Source organism: Oncorhynchus keta, chromosome 20 (genome assembly GCF_023373465.1).
Source record: "Oncorhynchus keta strain PuntledgeMale-10-30-2019 chromosome 20, Oket_V2, whole genome shotgun sequence".
Taxonomy (NCBI): Eukaryota; Metazoa; Chordata; class Actinopteri; order Salmoniformes; family Salmonidae; genus Oncorhynchus; species Oncorhynchus keta.
This window is the reverse complement of record NC_068440.1, coordinates 20,733,893-20,749,065: the sequence shown is the minus strand read 5'-3', so window position 1 is coordinate 20,749,065 and position 15,173 is coordinate 20,733,893. Positions and strand designations below refer to the sequence as shown.

At 50.2% G+C, this 15,173-nt stretch overlaps 1 long non-coding RNA gene across 2 annotated transcripts; it reads right to left on the bottom strand.

Annotated features, from left to right (window-relative positions):
* Positions 1–12,307: 12,307 nt before the first annotated feature.
* LOC127910115 (uncharacterized) lies at positions 12,308–13,523 on the bottom strand. 2 transcript variants are annotated; one of them, XR_008073964.1, is made up of 3 exons: positions 13,359–13,523; positions 12,855–12,926; positions 12,308–12,498 (listed from the first exon to the last, which is right to left on the bottom strand). It is a non-coding gene; the product is annotated as an uncharacterized LOC127910115 (long non-coding RNA). The 2 variants fall into 2 exon arrangements; XR_008073966.1 differs by having other exon boundaries at positions 12,310–12,426.
* Between the last annotated feature and the right edge of the window lie 1,650 nt (positions 13,524–15,173).

The following is a 15,173-nucleotide window of genomic DNA, read 5'->3' as shown; positions in this document are numbered from 1 at the left end:
TCTACCTAGCTCCCATCTCTCTCTCTACCTAGCTCCCATCTCTCTCTCTCTACCTAGCTCGCATCTCTCTCTCTACCTAGCTCCCATCTCTCTCTCTACCTAGCTCCCATCTCTCTCTCTCTACCTAGCTCACATCTCTCTCTACCTAGCTCACATCTCTCTCTCTCTACCTAGCTCACATCTCTCTCTCTCTACCTAGCTCCCATCTCTCTCTCTCTACCTAGCTCACATCTCTCTCTCTACCTAGCTCACATCTCTCTCTCTCTACCTAGCTCCCATCTCTCTCTCTACCTAGCTCCCATCTCTCTCTCTACCTAGCTCCCATCTCTCTCTCTCTACCTAGCTCATCTCTCTCTCTCTAGCTCTCTCTACCTAGCTCTCCATCCCTCTCTACCTAGCTCCCATCTCTCTCTCTCTACCTAGCTCCCATCTCTCTCTCTACCTAGCTCCCATCTCTCTCTCTACCTAGCTCCCATCTCTCTCTCTCTACCTAGCTCCCATCTCTCTCTCTCTACCTAGCTCCCATCTCTCTCTCTACCTAGCTCCCATCTCTCTCTCTACCTAGCTCCCATCTCTCTCTACCTAGCTCCCATCTCTCTCTCTACCTAGCTCCCATCTCTCTCTCTACCTAGCTCCCATCTCTCTCTCTCTACCTAGCTCCCATCTCTCTCTCTACCTAGCTCCCATCTCTCTCTACCAAGCTCCCATCTCTCTCTCTACCTAGCTCCCATCTCTCCTAGCTCCCATCTCTCTCTCTCTACCTAGCTCCCATCTCTCTCTCTACCTAGCTCCCATCTCTCTCTCTACCTCGCTCCCACCTCTCTCTCTCTACCTAGCTCCCATCTCTCTCTCTACCTAGCTCCCATCTCTCTCTCTCTCAACCTCGCTCCCATCTCTCTCTCTCTCTACCTAGCTCCCATCTCTCTCTCTACCTCGCTCCCACCTCTCTCTCTCTCCACCTAGCTCACCTCTCTCTCTCTCTACCTAGCTCCCATCTCTCTCTCTACCTAGCTCCCATCTCTCTCTCTACCTAGCTCACATCTCTCTCTCTACCTAGCTCCCATCTCTCTCTCTACCTAGCTCCCTCTCTCTCTACCTAGCTCACATCTCTCTCTCTACCTAGCTCACATCTCTCTCTCTACCTAGCTCCATCTCTCTCTACCTAGCTCACATCTCTCTCTCTCCCTAGCTCCCATCTCTCTCTCTACCTCGCGCCCATCTCTCTCTCTACCTAGCTCCCATCTCTCTCTCTACCTAGCTCACATCTCTCTCTCTACCTAGCTCCCATCTCTCTCTCTTCCTAGCTCCCATCTCTCTCTCTACCTAGCTCCCATCTCTCTCTCTACCTAGCTCCCATCTCTCTCTCTCTACCTAGCTCCCATCTCTCTCTCTACCTAGCTCCCATCTCTCTCTCTACCTAGCTCACATCTCTCTCTCTACCTAGCTCCCATCTCTCTCTCTACCTAGCTCCCATCTCTCTCTCTACCTAGCTCCCATCTCTCTCTCTACCTAGCTCACATCTCTCTCTACCTAGCTCACATCTCTCTCTCTACCTAGCTCACATCTCTCTCTACCTAGCTCACATCTCTCTCTACCTAGCTCACATCTCTCTTCTCTCTCTCTCTCCCTTCCTCTCTCTCTACCTTGCTCCCATCTCTCTCTCTACCTAGCTCACATCTCTCTCTACCTAGCTCACATCTCTCTCTCTACCTAGCTCCCATCTCTCTCTCTACCTAGCTCCCATCTCTCTCTCTACCTAGCTCACATCTCTCTCTCTTCCTCTCTCTCTCCCTTCCTCTCTCTCTACCTAGCTCCCATCTCTCTCTCTACCTAGCTCACATCTCTCTCTCTTCCTCTCTCTCTCCCTTCCTCTCTCTCTACCTTGCTCCCATCTCTCTCTCTACCTAGCTCACATCTCTCTCTCTTCCTCTCTCTCTCTCTTCCTCTCTCTCTCCCTTCCTCTCTCTCTACCTAGCTCCCATCTCTCTCTCTACCTAGCTCACATCTCTCTCTCTACCTAGCTCACATCTCTCTCTCTTCCTCTCTCTCTCTCTTCCTCTCTCTCTCCCTTCCTCTCTCTCTACCTAGCTCCCATCTCTCTCTCTACCTAGCTCACATCTCTCTCTCTACCTAGCTCACATCTCTCTCTCTTCCTCTCTCTCTCTCTCTCTCTCTCTCTCTAGCTCCCTTCCTCTCTCTACCTAGCTCCCATCTGCTCCATCTCTCTCTCTACCTAGCTCCCATCTCTCTCTCTACCTAGCTCACATCTCTCTCTCTACCTAGCTCCACATCTCTCTCTCTACCTAGCTCCCATCTCTCTCTCCTACCGGGAGCTCCCATCTCTCTACCTAGCTCCCATCTCTCTCTCTACCTAGCTCCCATCTCTCTCTCTACCTAGCTCCATCTCTCTCTCTCTCTCTACCTAGCTCCCATCTCTCTCTCTACCTAGCTCCCATCTCTCTCTACCTAGCTCCCACCTAGCTCCCATCATCTCTCTCTCTACCTAGCTCCCATCTCTCTCTCTACCTAGCTCACATCTCTCTCTCTACCTAGCTCACATCTCTCTCTCCTTAGCTCCCATCTCCTCTCTCTCTACCTAGCTCCCATCTCTCTCTCTACCTAGCTCACATCTCTCTCTCTACCTAGCTCCCATCTCTCTCTCTACCTAGCTCCCATCTCTCTCTCTACCTAGCTCCCATCTCTCTCTCTACCTAGCTCACATCTCCTCTCTACCTAGCTCCCATCTCTCTCTCCCTAGCTCACCTCTCTCTCTACCTAGCTCCCATCTCTCTCTCTACCTAGCTACCAGCTCTCTCTCTCTCCTACCTAGCTCCCATCTCTCTCTCTACCTAGCTCCCATCTCTCTCTCTACCTAGCTACCATCAGTCTCTCTCTACCTAGCTCTCACATCCCTCTCTCTCTACCTAGCTCCCATCTCTCTCTCTACCTAGCTCACATCTCTCTCTCTACCTAGCTCCCATCTCTCTCTCTACCTAGCTCCCATCTCTCTCTCTACCTAGCTCCATCTCTCTCTCTACCTAGCTCCCATCTCTCTCTCTCCTACCTAGCTCCCATCTCTCTCTCTACCTAGCTCCCATCATCTCTCTCTACCTAGCTCCCACATCTCTCTCTCTCTCTCTCTAGCTCCCATCTCTCTCTCTACCTAGCTCCCATCTCTCTCTCTACCTAGCTCCCATCTCTCTCTCTACCTAGCTCACATCTCTCTCTCTACCTAGCTCACATCTCTCTCTCTACCTAGCTCCATCTCTCTCTCTACCTAGCTCCCATCTCTCTCTCTACCTCTCTCTCCCTTCTCTCTCTCTACCTAGCTCCCATCTCTCTCTCTACCTAGCTCACATCTCTCTCTCTACCTAGCTCCCATCTCTCTCTACCTAGCTCCCATCTCTCTCTCTACCTAGCTCCCATCTCTCTCTCTCTACCTATCTCCATCTCTCTCTCTCTACCTAGCTCCCATCTCTCTCTCTACCTAGCTCACATCTCTCTCTCTACCTAGCTCCCATCTCTCTCTCTACATCTCTAGCTCCCATCTCTCTCTCTACCTAGCTCCCATCTCTCTCTCTACCTAGCTCCCATCTCTCTACCTAGCTCCCATCTCTCTCTCTCTACCTAGCTCCCATCTCTCTCTCTAGCTTACATTACATCTCTCTCTCTACCTAGCTCCCATCTCTCTCTCTCTACCTAGCTCCCATCTCTCTCTCTACCAGCTCCCACTTCTCTCTCTTCTACCTAGCTCCCATCTCTCTCTTACCTGGCTCCTAGGTATTCTCTCTACCTAGCTCCCATCTGAACCTAGACTCCGCTGTCTACCTAGAGGAGTTTGTTCTCTACCACTGGGGGCCATCTCTCAGGAGCAGTTTGACTAGCTCCCATCCTCTCTCTACCTAGCTCAGTGCCATCTCTGTTTGGAGTCTACCTAGCTCCCATCTCTCTCTCTACCTAGCTCCCATCTCTCAGTTCTCTCTCCTCGACCTCTCTTCTCCCTTCCATGGTCTTGATCTCGATCTTCAGACTGGAAGCCACCTAGAGGCGGATCTTCTCTAGGTGAGCTCCCATCTTCTACCTAGCTCACATCTCTCTCTAGTAGAGGGCTCAGGCAGAGCCCAGCCTTGGACCTAGCAGGAAGGGAGATCTCACCTAGATTAGGACCTAGCTCAGATCCTGAGGCTTCCTGATCTTCCCTTCCATCTCTCTACCTACAGGCTCCCACCTCTCTCTCTACCTAGCTGTCTCTCTACCTAGCTCCCATCTCTCGCTCTACCTAGGACACCATCTCTCTACCTAGCTCCCATCTCTCTCTACCTAGCTCACATCTATCTCTCTTCCTCTCTCGTCAACTCTGATACCTAGCTCCCATGCTCTCTCTCCACCTGGTCATCAGAAGGGAAAGGACATCTCTAATTCTCTGTCCTCTGCATAGCAATGATAGGAGAGACCATCTGAGGTTCTGACCTAGCTCCCATCTGGTCTCTACCTAGGGGCTCAGATCTCCTGGGGGACACCAGTCTCGCGTCTCTTCTTCTCGCCACTCCACCTGGTCCTCTCTCTCTACCTAGCTCCCATCTCAGCTCAGATGGGAGACCTGGAGAGGAGGATCTCTGGTTCTACCTAGCTCGAACACATCTCTCTCTGAGAGCTTCCTCTGCTCTCTCTCTTCCTCTCTCTCAGTTGAATGACTAGTCTTGAAACCTAGCTTGGATCAAGAAGGTCATTCTCTAGCCTACCTAGCTCACATCTCTCTCCTAGTTTTAGCTCATCTCTCTCTCTTCCTTGTCTCTCGGAGGGATCTGAACTCTCCTTCCTCTCTCTCTACCTAGCTCCCATCTTCTGACTTGATCTACCTAGCTCCCATCTCTCGGAAATCTCTACCTAGCTCACATCTCTCTCTCTACCTGGCCTCACAATTTTCATCTGGAGAGAGGGGGAGAAAGAGGTCAGGCATAGGGTAGGGCAGTGTGAGCAGAACCAGCGGTGTCGTTTGACTCTAGCAAACGAGGATCGGATGTCATCGACCTTCTTTCCAAAATGGTTGACAAAGTCATCTGCAGAGAGGAGGAGGGACCTAGCTCCATCTCTCTCTCTACCTAGGTCAAAGCTCCCATCTTCTAGGGTTAGCTGCTTGGAATTTAGAATCTCTCTACCTAGACAGAGGAGGAAAATCTCTACCTAGCTCCCATCCTCTCTCTACCTAGGCTCCTCCATCTCTCTCTACCTAGCTCCCATCTCTCTCTCTACCTACATCTCTAGTCTCCCATCTAGCCGAGCCGGCCTACCTAGGGGACATCTCTCTCTACCTAGCTCCCATCTCTCTTTGACCTAGCTCCCAGTCTCTACCTCTCTCTCTCTCTACCAGCTCCCAGTCTCTGTCTACCTAGCTCCCATCTCTCTCTACCTAGCTCCCATCTCTCTCTCTAAACCTAGCTCCCATCTCTCTCTCTACCTAGCTCCCATCTCTCTCTGCCTAGCTCCCATCTCTCTCTACCTAGCAGAGACATCTCTCTCTCTACCTAGCTCCCATCTCTACCTAGCTCACATCTTATCTTAGCTCATTCTGAACTCTCTGAGGAACCTGGAGCTAAATCTAAGGATCTACCTAGCTCTACCTAGCTCCCATCTCTCTACCTAGCAATCCCATCTACCTAGCTAGATCTCTCTCTCTAAGGAGCTCCCATCTCTCTCTCTACCTAGCTCCCATCTCTCCTCTACCTAGCTCCCGGGGTGTCTCTCTCTACCTAGCTCAGCCCTAGCTCTCTGTTATCTCTGGTCTCCATAGCTTCCTCAGTGCCTCTACCTAGCTCAGCTCTGAACTCTACCTAGCTCCCATCTCAGTTCAAATAAGGCTACCAGAGCTCTCCATCTAGCTCTCTATGGGACCACATTCTCTGATCTCTACCTAGCTCACATCTCTCTCTCTACCTAGCAGACACATAGTTCAGGCTACAGAAATCTCTACGCTAAGCTCCCAGCGGACTAGCTCCCATCTCTCTCTGTTCTAGCTCTCTCAAGAATCTTATTCTACCTAGCTCCCATCTACTACTCTAACCTAGACGACATCTCTCTCTCTACCTAGCTCTGGCTACCTAGCTCCCATGTTCTCTCTACCTAGCTAAAACCAATCTCTCTAACCTCCACGGTCTAGCTCATCTATCTCTGAAACAAAGACTAGCTATCTAGCTAGCTATCTAGCTAACTCTCTCTCTACCTTGCTCCCATCTCTCACTACCTAGCTCACATCTCTCTCTCTACCTAGCTCCCATCTAGCTCTCTGTTACCTAGCTCCCATCTCTCGTCTACCTAGCTCCCATCTCTCTCTCTGATACTAGCTCCCATCTCTCTCTCTATCCTAGCTCCCATCTCTCTCTCTACCTGCTCCCACTAATCAAGTCGTACAGTCTCTGAATAGCCTACAGTGCTCTAATCTCTCTCTCTACCTAGCTCCATCAGCTCCTGGGCTCCATCTCAGTCTACCTAGCTCCCATCTCTCTCTCTACCTAGCTCCATCTCTCTCTACCTAGCTCCCATCTAAGATTCTCTACCTAGCTCCCATCTCTCTCTCTCCTAGCTCCCATCTCTAGCTCTACCTAGCTCCCATCTCTCTCTCTACCTAGCTCCATCATCTCTCTCTACCTAGCTCCCATCTCTCTCTCTACCTAGCTCCCATCTCTCTCTCTACCTAGCTCCCATCTCTCTCTACCTAGCTCCCATCTCTCTCTCTACCTAGCTCCCATCTCTCTCTACCTAGCTCCCATCTCTCTCTCTCTCTCTACCTAGCTCCCATCTCTCTCTCTACCTAGCTCCCATCTCTCTCTCTACCTAGCTCCCATCTCTCTCTCTCTACCTAGCTCCCATCTCTCTCTACCTAGCTCCCATCTCTCTCTCTACCTAGCTCCCATCTCTCTCTCTACCTAGCTCCCATCTCTCTCTCTACCTAGCTCCCATCTCTCTCTCTACCTAGCTCCCATCTCTCTCTCTACCTAGCTCCCATCTCTCTCTCTACCTAGCTCCCATCTCTCTCTCTACCTAGCTCCCATCTCTCTCTCTACCTAGCTCCCATCTCTCTCTCTACCTAGCTCCCATCTCTCTCTCTACCTAGCTCCCATCTCTCTCTCTACCTAGCTCCCATCTCTCTCTCTACCTCGCTCCCTCTCTCTCTCTCTCTACCTAGCTCCCATCTCTCTCTCTACCTAGCTCCCATCTCTCTCTCTACCTAGCTCCCATCTCTCTCTCTACCTAGCTCTCTCTCTCTACCTAGCTCCCATCTCTCTCTCTACCTAGCTCCCATCTCTCTCTACCTAGCTCTCTCCTAGCTCCAGCTCCCATCTCTCTCTCTACCTAGCTCCCATCTCTCTCTCTCTACCTAGCTCCCATCTCTCTCTCTACCTAGCTCCCATCTCTCTCTCTCTCTACCTAGCTCCCATCTCTCTCTCTACCTAGCTCCATCTCTCTCTACCTAGCTCCCATCATCTCTCTCTCTACCTAGCTCCCATCTCTCTCTCTACCTAGCTCCCATCTCTCTCTCTACCTAGCTCCCATCTCTCTCTCTACCTAGCTCCCATCTCTCTCTCTACCTAGCTCCCATCTCTCTCTCTACCTAGCTCCCATCTCTCTCTCTACCTAGCTCCCATCTCTCTCTCTCTCTACCTAGCTCCCATCTCTCTCTCTACCTAGCTCCCATCTCTCTCTCTACCTAGCTCCCATCTCTCTCTCTACCTAGCTCCCATCTCTCTCTCTACCTAGCTCCCATCTCTCTCTCTACCTAGCTCCCATCTCTCTCTCTACCTAGCTCCCATCTCTCTCTCTACCTAGCTCCATCTCTCTCTCTACCTAGCTCCCATCTCTCTCTCTACCTAGCTCCCATCTCTCTCTCTACCTAGCTCCATCTCTCTCCTACCTAGCTCCCATCTCTCTCTCTCTACCTAGCTCCCATCTCTCTACCTAGCTCTACCTAGCTCCCATCTCCCTCTCTCTCTACCTAGCTCCCATCTCTCTCTCTACCTAGCTCCCATCTCTCTCTCTACCTAGCTCCCATCTCTCTCTCTACCTAGCTCCCATCTCTCTCTCTACCTAGCTCCCATCTCTCTCTCTACCTAGCTCCCATCTCTCTCTCTACCTAGCTCCCATCTCTCTCTCTACCTAGCTCCCATCTCTCTCTCTACCTAGCTCCATCTCTCTCTCTACCTAGCTCCCATCTCTCTCTACCTAGCTCCCATCTCTCTCTCTACCTAGCTCACATCTCTCTCTACCTAGCTCACATCTCTCTCTCTACCTAGCTCCCATCTCTCTCTCTACCTAGCTCCCATCTCTCTCTCTCTACCTAGCTCCCATCTCTCTCTCTCTACCTAGCTCCCATCTCCTCTCTACCTAGCTCCCTCTCTCTAGCTCATCTCTCTCTCTACCTAGCTCCATCTCTCTCTCTCTACCTAGCTCCCATACCTCTCTCTCTCTACCTAGCTCCCACCTAGCTCCCTCTCTCTCTCTACCTAGCTCCCATCTCTCTCTCTCTCTACCTAGCTCCCATCTCTCTCTCTACCTCGCTCCCATCTCTCTCTCTACCTAGCTCACATCTCTCTCTCTCTACCTAGCTCCCATCTCTCTCTCTACCTAGCTCCCATCTCTCTCTCTACCTAGCTCCCATCTCTCTCTCTACCTAGCTCCCATCTCTCTCTCTACCTAGCTCCCATCTCTCTCTCTACCTAGCTCCCATCTCTCTCTCTACCTAGCTCCCATCTCTCTCTCTACCTAGCTCACATCTCTCTCTCTACCTAGCTCCCATCTCTCTCTCTACCTAGCTCCCATCTCTCTCTCTACCTAGCTCCCATCTCTCTCTACCTAGCTCCCATCTCTCTCTCTACCTAGCTCCATCATCTCTCTCTCTACCTAGCTCCCATCTCTCTCTCTACCTAGCTCCCATCTCTCTCTCTACCTAGCTCCCATCTCTCTCTCTACCTAGCTCACATCTCTCTCTCTACCTAGCTCACATCTCTCTCTCTACCTAGCTCCCATCTCTCTCTCTACCTAGCTCCCATCTCTCTCTCTACCTAGCTCACATCTCTCTCTACCTAGCTCCATCTCTCTCTCTCTACCTAGCTCCCATCTCTCTCTCTACCTAGCTCCCATCTCTCTCTCTCTACCTAGCTCACATCTCTCTCTCTACCTAGCTCCCATCTCTCTCTCTACCTAGCTCCCATCTCTCTCTCTCTACCTAGCTCCCATCTCTCTCTCTACCTAGCTCCCATCTCTCTCTCTACCTAGCTCCATCTCTCTCTCTACCTAGCTCCCATCTCTCTCTCTACCTAGCTCCCATCTCTCTCTCTACCTAGCTCCCATCTCTCTCTCTACCTAGCTCCCATCTCTCTCTCTACCTAGCTCCCATCTCTCTCTCTACCTAGCTCCCATCTCTCTCTCTACCTAGCTCCCATCTCTCTCTCTACCTAGCTCCCATCTCTCTCTCTACCTAGCTCCCATCTCTCTCTCTCTACCTAGCTCCATCTCTCTCTACCTAGCTCCACATCTCTCTCTCTACCTAGCTCCCATCTCTCTCTCTACCTAGCTCCCATCTCTCTCTCTCTACCTAGCTCCCATCTCTCTCTCTCTACCTAGCTCCCATCTCTCTCTCTACCTAGCTCCCATCTCTCTCTCTCTCTCTACCTAGCTCACATCTCTCTCTCTCTACCTAGCTCCCATCTCTCTCTCTACCTAGCTCCCATCTCTCTCTCTCTCTACCTCGCTCCCATCTCTCTCTCTCTCTACCTAGCTCCCATCTCTCTCTCTACCTCGCTCCCATCTCTCTCTCTACCTAGCTCCCATCTCTCTCTCTACCTAGCTCACATCTCTCTCTCTCTACCTCGCTCCCATCTCTCTCTCTCTACCTAGCTCCCATCTCTCTCTCTACCTAGCTCCCATCTCTCTCTCTACCTAGCTCCCATCTCTCTCTCTACCTAGCTCCCATCTCTCTCTCTACCTAGCTCCCATCTCTCTCTCTACCTAGCTCCCATCTCTCTCTCTACCTAGCTCACATCTCTCTCTCTACCTAGCTCCCATCTCTCTCTACCTAGCTCCCATCTCTCTCTCTACCTAGCTCCCATCTCTCTCTCTACCTAGCTCCCATCTCTCTCTCTACCTAGCTCATCTCTCTCTCTACCTAGCTCCCATCTCTCTCTCTACCTAGCTCCCATCTCTCTCTCTACCTAGCTCCCATCTCTCTCTCTACCTAGCTCCCATATCTCTCTCTACCTAGCTCCCATCTCTCTCTCTACCTCCCATCTCTCTCTCTACCTAGCTCACATCTCTCTCTCTACCTAGCTCACATCTCTCTCTCTACCTAGCTCCCATCTCTCTCTCTACCTAGCTCCCATCTCTCTCTCTACCTAGCTCACATCTCTCTCTACCTAGCTCACATCTCTCTCTCTCTACCTAGCTCCCATCTCTCTCTCTACCTAGCTCCAATCTCTCTCTCTACCTAGCTCACATCTCTCTCTCTACCTAGCTCCCATCTCTCTCTCTACCTAGCTCCCATCTCTCTCTCTACCTAGCTCCCATCTCTCTCTCTCTACCTAGCTCCCATCTCTCTCTCTACCTAGCTCACATCTCTCTCTCTACCTAGCTCCCATCTCTCTCTCTACCTAGCTCCCATCTCTCTCTCTACCTTGCTCCCATCTCTCTCTCTCTACCTAGCTCCCATCTCTCTCTCTACCTAGCTCCCATCTCTCTCTCTACCTAGCTCCCATCTCTCTCTCTACCTAGCTCCCATCTCTCTCTCTACCTAGCTCACATCTCTCTCTCTACCTAGCTCCCATCTCTCTCTCTACCTCTGATGGTGATGTTTTCCCAGGTCTGTGTAATGAGTATTGATTCAGTTATTCTACCAGAACTAATTACAATACTGTTGATTCTTGGTTTCCTACAGATGACATATACTAAAGCACCATACACTGTAGTGTCTGTCTGTCTGCACTATACACTGCAGTGTGTGTGTGTATGTGTGTGTGTCCCGGCCGGCCGTCCGCCCCCATCTACCTTATTGTATTCTTACCAAGAGCAGCATCGCTACAATACATTCACACTGACCTCAGACTGAAGAGGTGTGTCTGGAAATAGCCTCCTGTTGACAGCTTTGTCCCTTGTTCTAGGTAGGACACACACACGCGTCTAATGGAGGAGCTTAGGGGGAGGACGATGCTTGTGTCAGCATGTCACGTAATAGATTTTATCATTGCGTCCAAAAGAGCATCGAGCCAAACCATCTCTCACACACACACACCCCACTGTGAACACCTTCAAGGTCGTGTCGACCTGCTGCTAGACACACACACACACACACACACACACACACACACACACACACACACACACACACACACACACACACACACACACACACACACACACACACACAATATAAACATAACAGATCAAGGCGTCTTTTGAGACAGTTGCTTCAGGTGTGTGTGTGTATCAGATGGTATCTTTAGCCCTTATTAAGCTGTGTTGTAAGGGATGCTCAGTCTGCAGAGGCAGGGGGAATTATATAAAACGATTTACAGTTTTTTCCAATTGCTAACACACTATAATGACATGCACAGCACAATTATTTAAACTGACACACAGAGAGCAAAACCTCTTCTCAAGTCTCCAAAAGTCTAAACACATTTTCTGCTTTACACACATTTTGCAATTCAAAATGGCACTTTTTAAATACACTGCACACAGTTCTCTGCATAAGACACAACAATCTGACATAAAGTCACATGTTTGCCATTTCAAAACACTGCCATTCAAAATGACACGACATGAGCTAATTGGCCAATACATGTGCCACCTGGCCAAACACCTCAATGGTTAAATGTTACCACTTCAATCAGGAAGTAAGCACTATGAAAAGACCACAGGTGAGCACCTTTTGTTTTACAGCAACAATGGAAGCCGTTGTAGAGAGAGGAAGAGGGAGGGTGAGAATGAGAGGGGGAGGAAGAGTGAGAGGTAGGGGTAGAGCTTGTAGAGGAGTTCATGGCCAAAGAAGACAACAAATTTCAAATGAAATCAGAGCAACCTTAGTTGATCATGTCATCAACCATGGGGCTGACAATGCGAGAGGCTGGGCAGAGAGTGAAATCAGAGCAACCTTAGTTGATCATGTCATCAACCATGGGGCTGACAATGTGAGAGGCTGGGCAGAGAGTGAAATCCGAGCAACCTTAGTTGATCATGTCATCAACCATGGGGCTGACAATGTGAGAGGCTGGGCAGAGAGTGAAATCAGAGCAACCTTAGTTGATCATGTCATCAACCATGGGCTGACAATGTGAGAGGCTGGACAGAGAGTGAAATCAGAGCAACCTTAGTTGATCATGTCATCAACCATGGGGCTGACAATGTGAGAGGCTGGACAGAGAGTGAAATCAGAGCAACCTTAGTTGATCATGTCATCAACCATGGGGCTGACAATGTGAGAGGCTGGGCAGAGAGTGAAATCAGAGCAACCTTAGTTGATCATGTCATCAACCATGGGCTGACAATGTGAGAGGCTGGGCAGAGAGTGAAATCAGAGCAACCTTAGTTGATCATGTCATCAACCATGGGCTGACAATGCGAGAGGCTGGGCAGAGAGTGAAATCAGAGCAACCTTAGTTGATCATGTCATCAACCATGGGCTGACAATGTGAGAGGCTGGACAGAGAGTGAAATCAGAGCAACCTTAGTTGATCATGTCATCAACCATGGGGCTGACAATGCGAGAGGCTGGGCAGAGAGTGAAATCAGAGCAACCTTAGTTGATCATGTCATCAACCATGGGCTGACAATGTGAGAGGCTGGACAGAGAGTGAAATCAGAGCAACCTTAGTTGATCATGTCATCAACCATGGGGCTGACAATGTGAGAGGCTGGACAGAGAGTGAAATCAGAGCAACCTTAGTTGATCATGTCATCAACCATGGGGCTGACAATGTGAGAGGCTGGGCAGAGAGTGAAATCAGAGCAACCTTAGTTGATCATGTCATCAACCATGGGGCTGACAATGTGAGAGGCTGGGCAGAGAGTGAAATCAGAGCAACCTTAGTTGATCATGTCATCAACCATGGGGCTGACAATGTGAGAGGCTGGGCAGAGAGTGAAATCAGAGCAACCTTAGTTGATCATGTCATCAACCATGGGGCTGACAATGTGAGAGGCTGGGCAGAGAGTGAAATCAGAGCAACCTTAGTTGATCATGTCATCAACCATGGGGCTGACAATGTGAGAGGCTGGGCAGAGAGTGAAATCAGAGCAACCTTAGTTGATCATGTCATCAACCATGGGGCTGACAATGTGAGAGGCTGGGCAGAGAGTGAAATCAGAGCAACCTTAGTTGATCATGTCATCAACCATGGGGCTGACAATGTGAGAGGCTGGACAGAGAGTGAAATCAGAGCAACCTTAGTTGATCATGTCATCAACCATGGGGCTGACAATGCGAGAGGCTGGACAGAGAGTGAAATCAGAGCAACCTTAGTTGATCATGTCATCAACCATGGGCTGACAATGCGAGAGGCTGGACAGAGAGTGCAGCCCAACCTGAGCCGTTTTACTGTCGCCTGTGTCCTCCGGACATTTAGACTGGAGTACAGGTATGTAACCAACATTTCTTTCACACTATGTAGTACATCCCATGTCATAGTGTATCAGTTGGGTGACACCTGTTTACTTCATGAATGGTTGATGTCATACACTGACTGCACAAATTTCCTGTAGAATTTACTCTACTGTGGGGGAAATATCTTTAGGCTGCATTGTACAGCCCTATATTTTAGTTTTTTAGTTTTTCTAAAGGACTGAGAGATGCAAGGAAGGTATACGACCGGCAGCCCTTTGTGTGCAGGCCTCTTGTGTAGGCTATGGAAGAGGCATGTGATGAGATTGATGTGGGCGCGGTTCAGGGATGGATAAGGCACTTCTTCCCTCGATGTCTGGCAAGGGAGGATATTGCCTGTGATGTGGACGAGGCGTTGTGGCCAGAACCAGCTGTGTGACAAGATGCTGCCTGTGATGTGGACGAGGTGTTGTGGCCAGACCCAGCTGTGTGACAAGATGCTGCCTGTGATGTGGACGAGGGGTTGTGGCCAGACCCAGCTGTGTGGCAAGATGCTGCCTGTGATGTGGACGAGGCGTTGTGGCCAGACCCAGCTGTGTGACAAGATGCTGCCTGTGATGTGGACGAGGTGTTGTGGCCAGACCCAGCTGTGGGGCAAGATGCTGCCTGTGATGTGGACGAGGCGTTGTGGCCAGACCCAGCTGTGCTGCAAGATGCTGCCTGTGACGTGGACGAGGCGTTGTGGCCAGACCCAGCTGTGTGGCAAGATGCTGCCTGTGATGTGGACGAGGTGTTGTGGCCAGACCCAGCTGTGTGGCAAGATGCTGCCTGTGATGTGGACGAGGCGTTGTGGCCAGACCCAGCTGTGCGGCAAGATGCTGCCTGTGATGTGGACGAGGTGTTGTGGCCAGACCCAGCTGTGCGTCAAGATGCTGCCTGTGATGTGGACGAGGCGTTGTGGCCAGACCCAGCTGTGCGGCAAGATGCTGCCTGTGATGTGGACGAGGCGTTGTGGCCAGACCCAGCTGTGCGGCAAGATGCTGCCTGTGATGTGGACGAGGTGTTGTGGCCAGACCCAGCTGTGCGTCAAGATGCTGCCTGTGATGTGGACGAGGTGTTGTGGCCAGACCCAGCTGTGCGTCAAGATGCTGCCTGTGATGTGGACGAGGCGTTGTGGCCAGACCCAGCTGTGCGGCAAGATGCTGCCTAATTATTTTTCTTGCCTCTTTTTTTCTATGTATTCTTTCTGCAATTGTCTTTTTCAGTTTACTGTTTTTTTGTGAGCATATTTATGTTCAGTCCAATGTAAATATATCTGCTGTGCATATGTTGCACTGACTTGTTTGGTGCATGTGTGTGTGTATCTGCAAATATTTCTGTGCATCTGAAGAATTTTCTACAATTTGAACTATTTTAGTATTATGGCAAAGCATACCAAAGATGAGAGTGCTTTTCATTATGCCCAACAGCGTGCAGTTGGTTAGACAAAAATCTGGTAATATGAATGAAGTGTGTGCCATTTGATTTTGATAATGCTATATGTAGTTTTGGTTGCAGTGCTTCATTTTTCAGGATATAAGAGGTATTT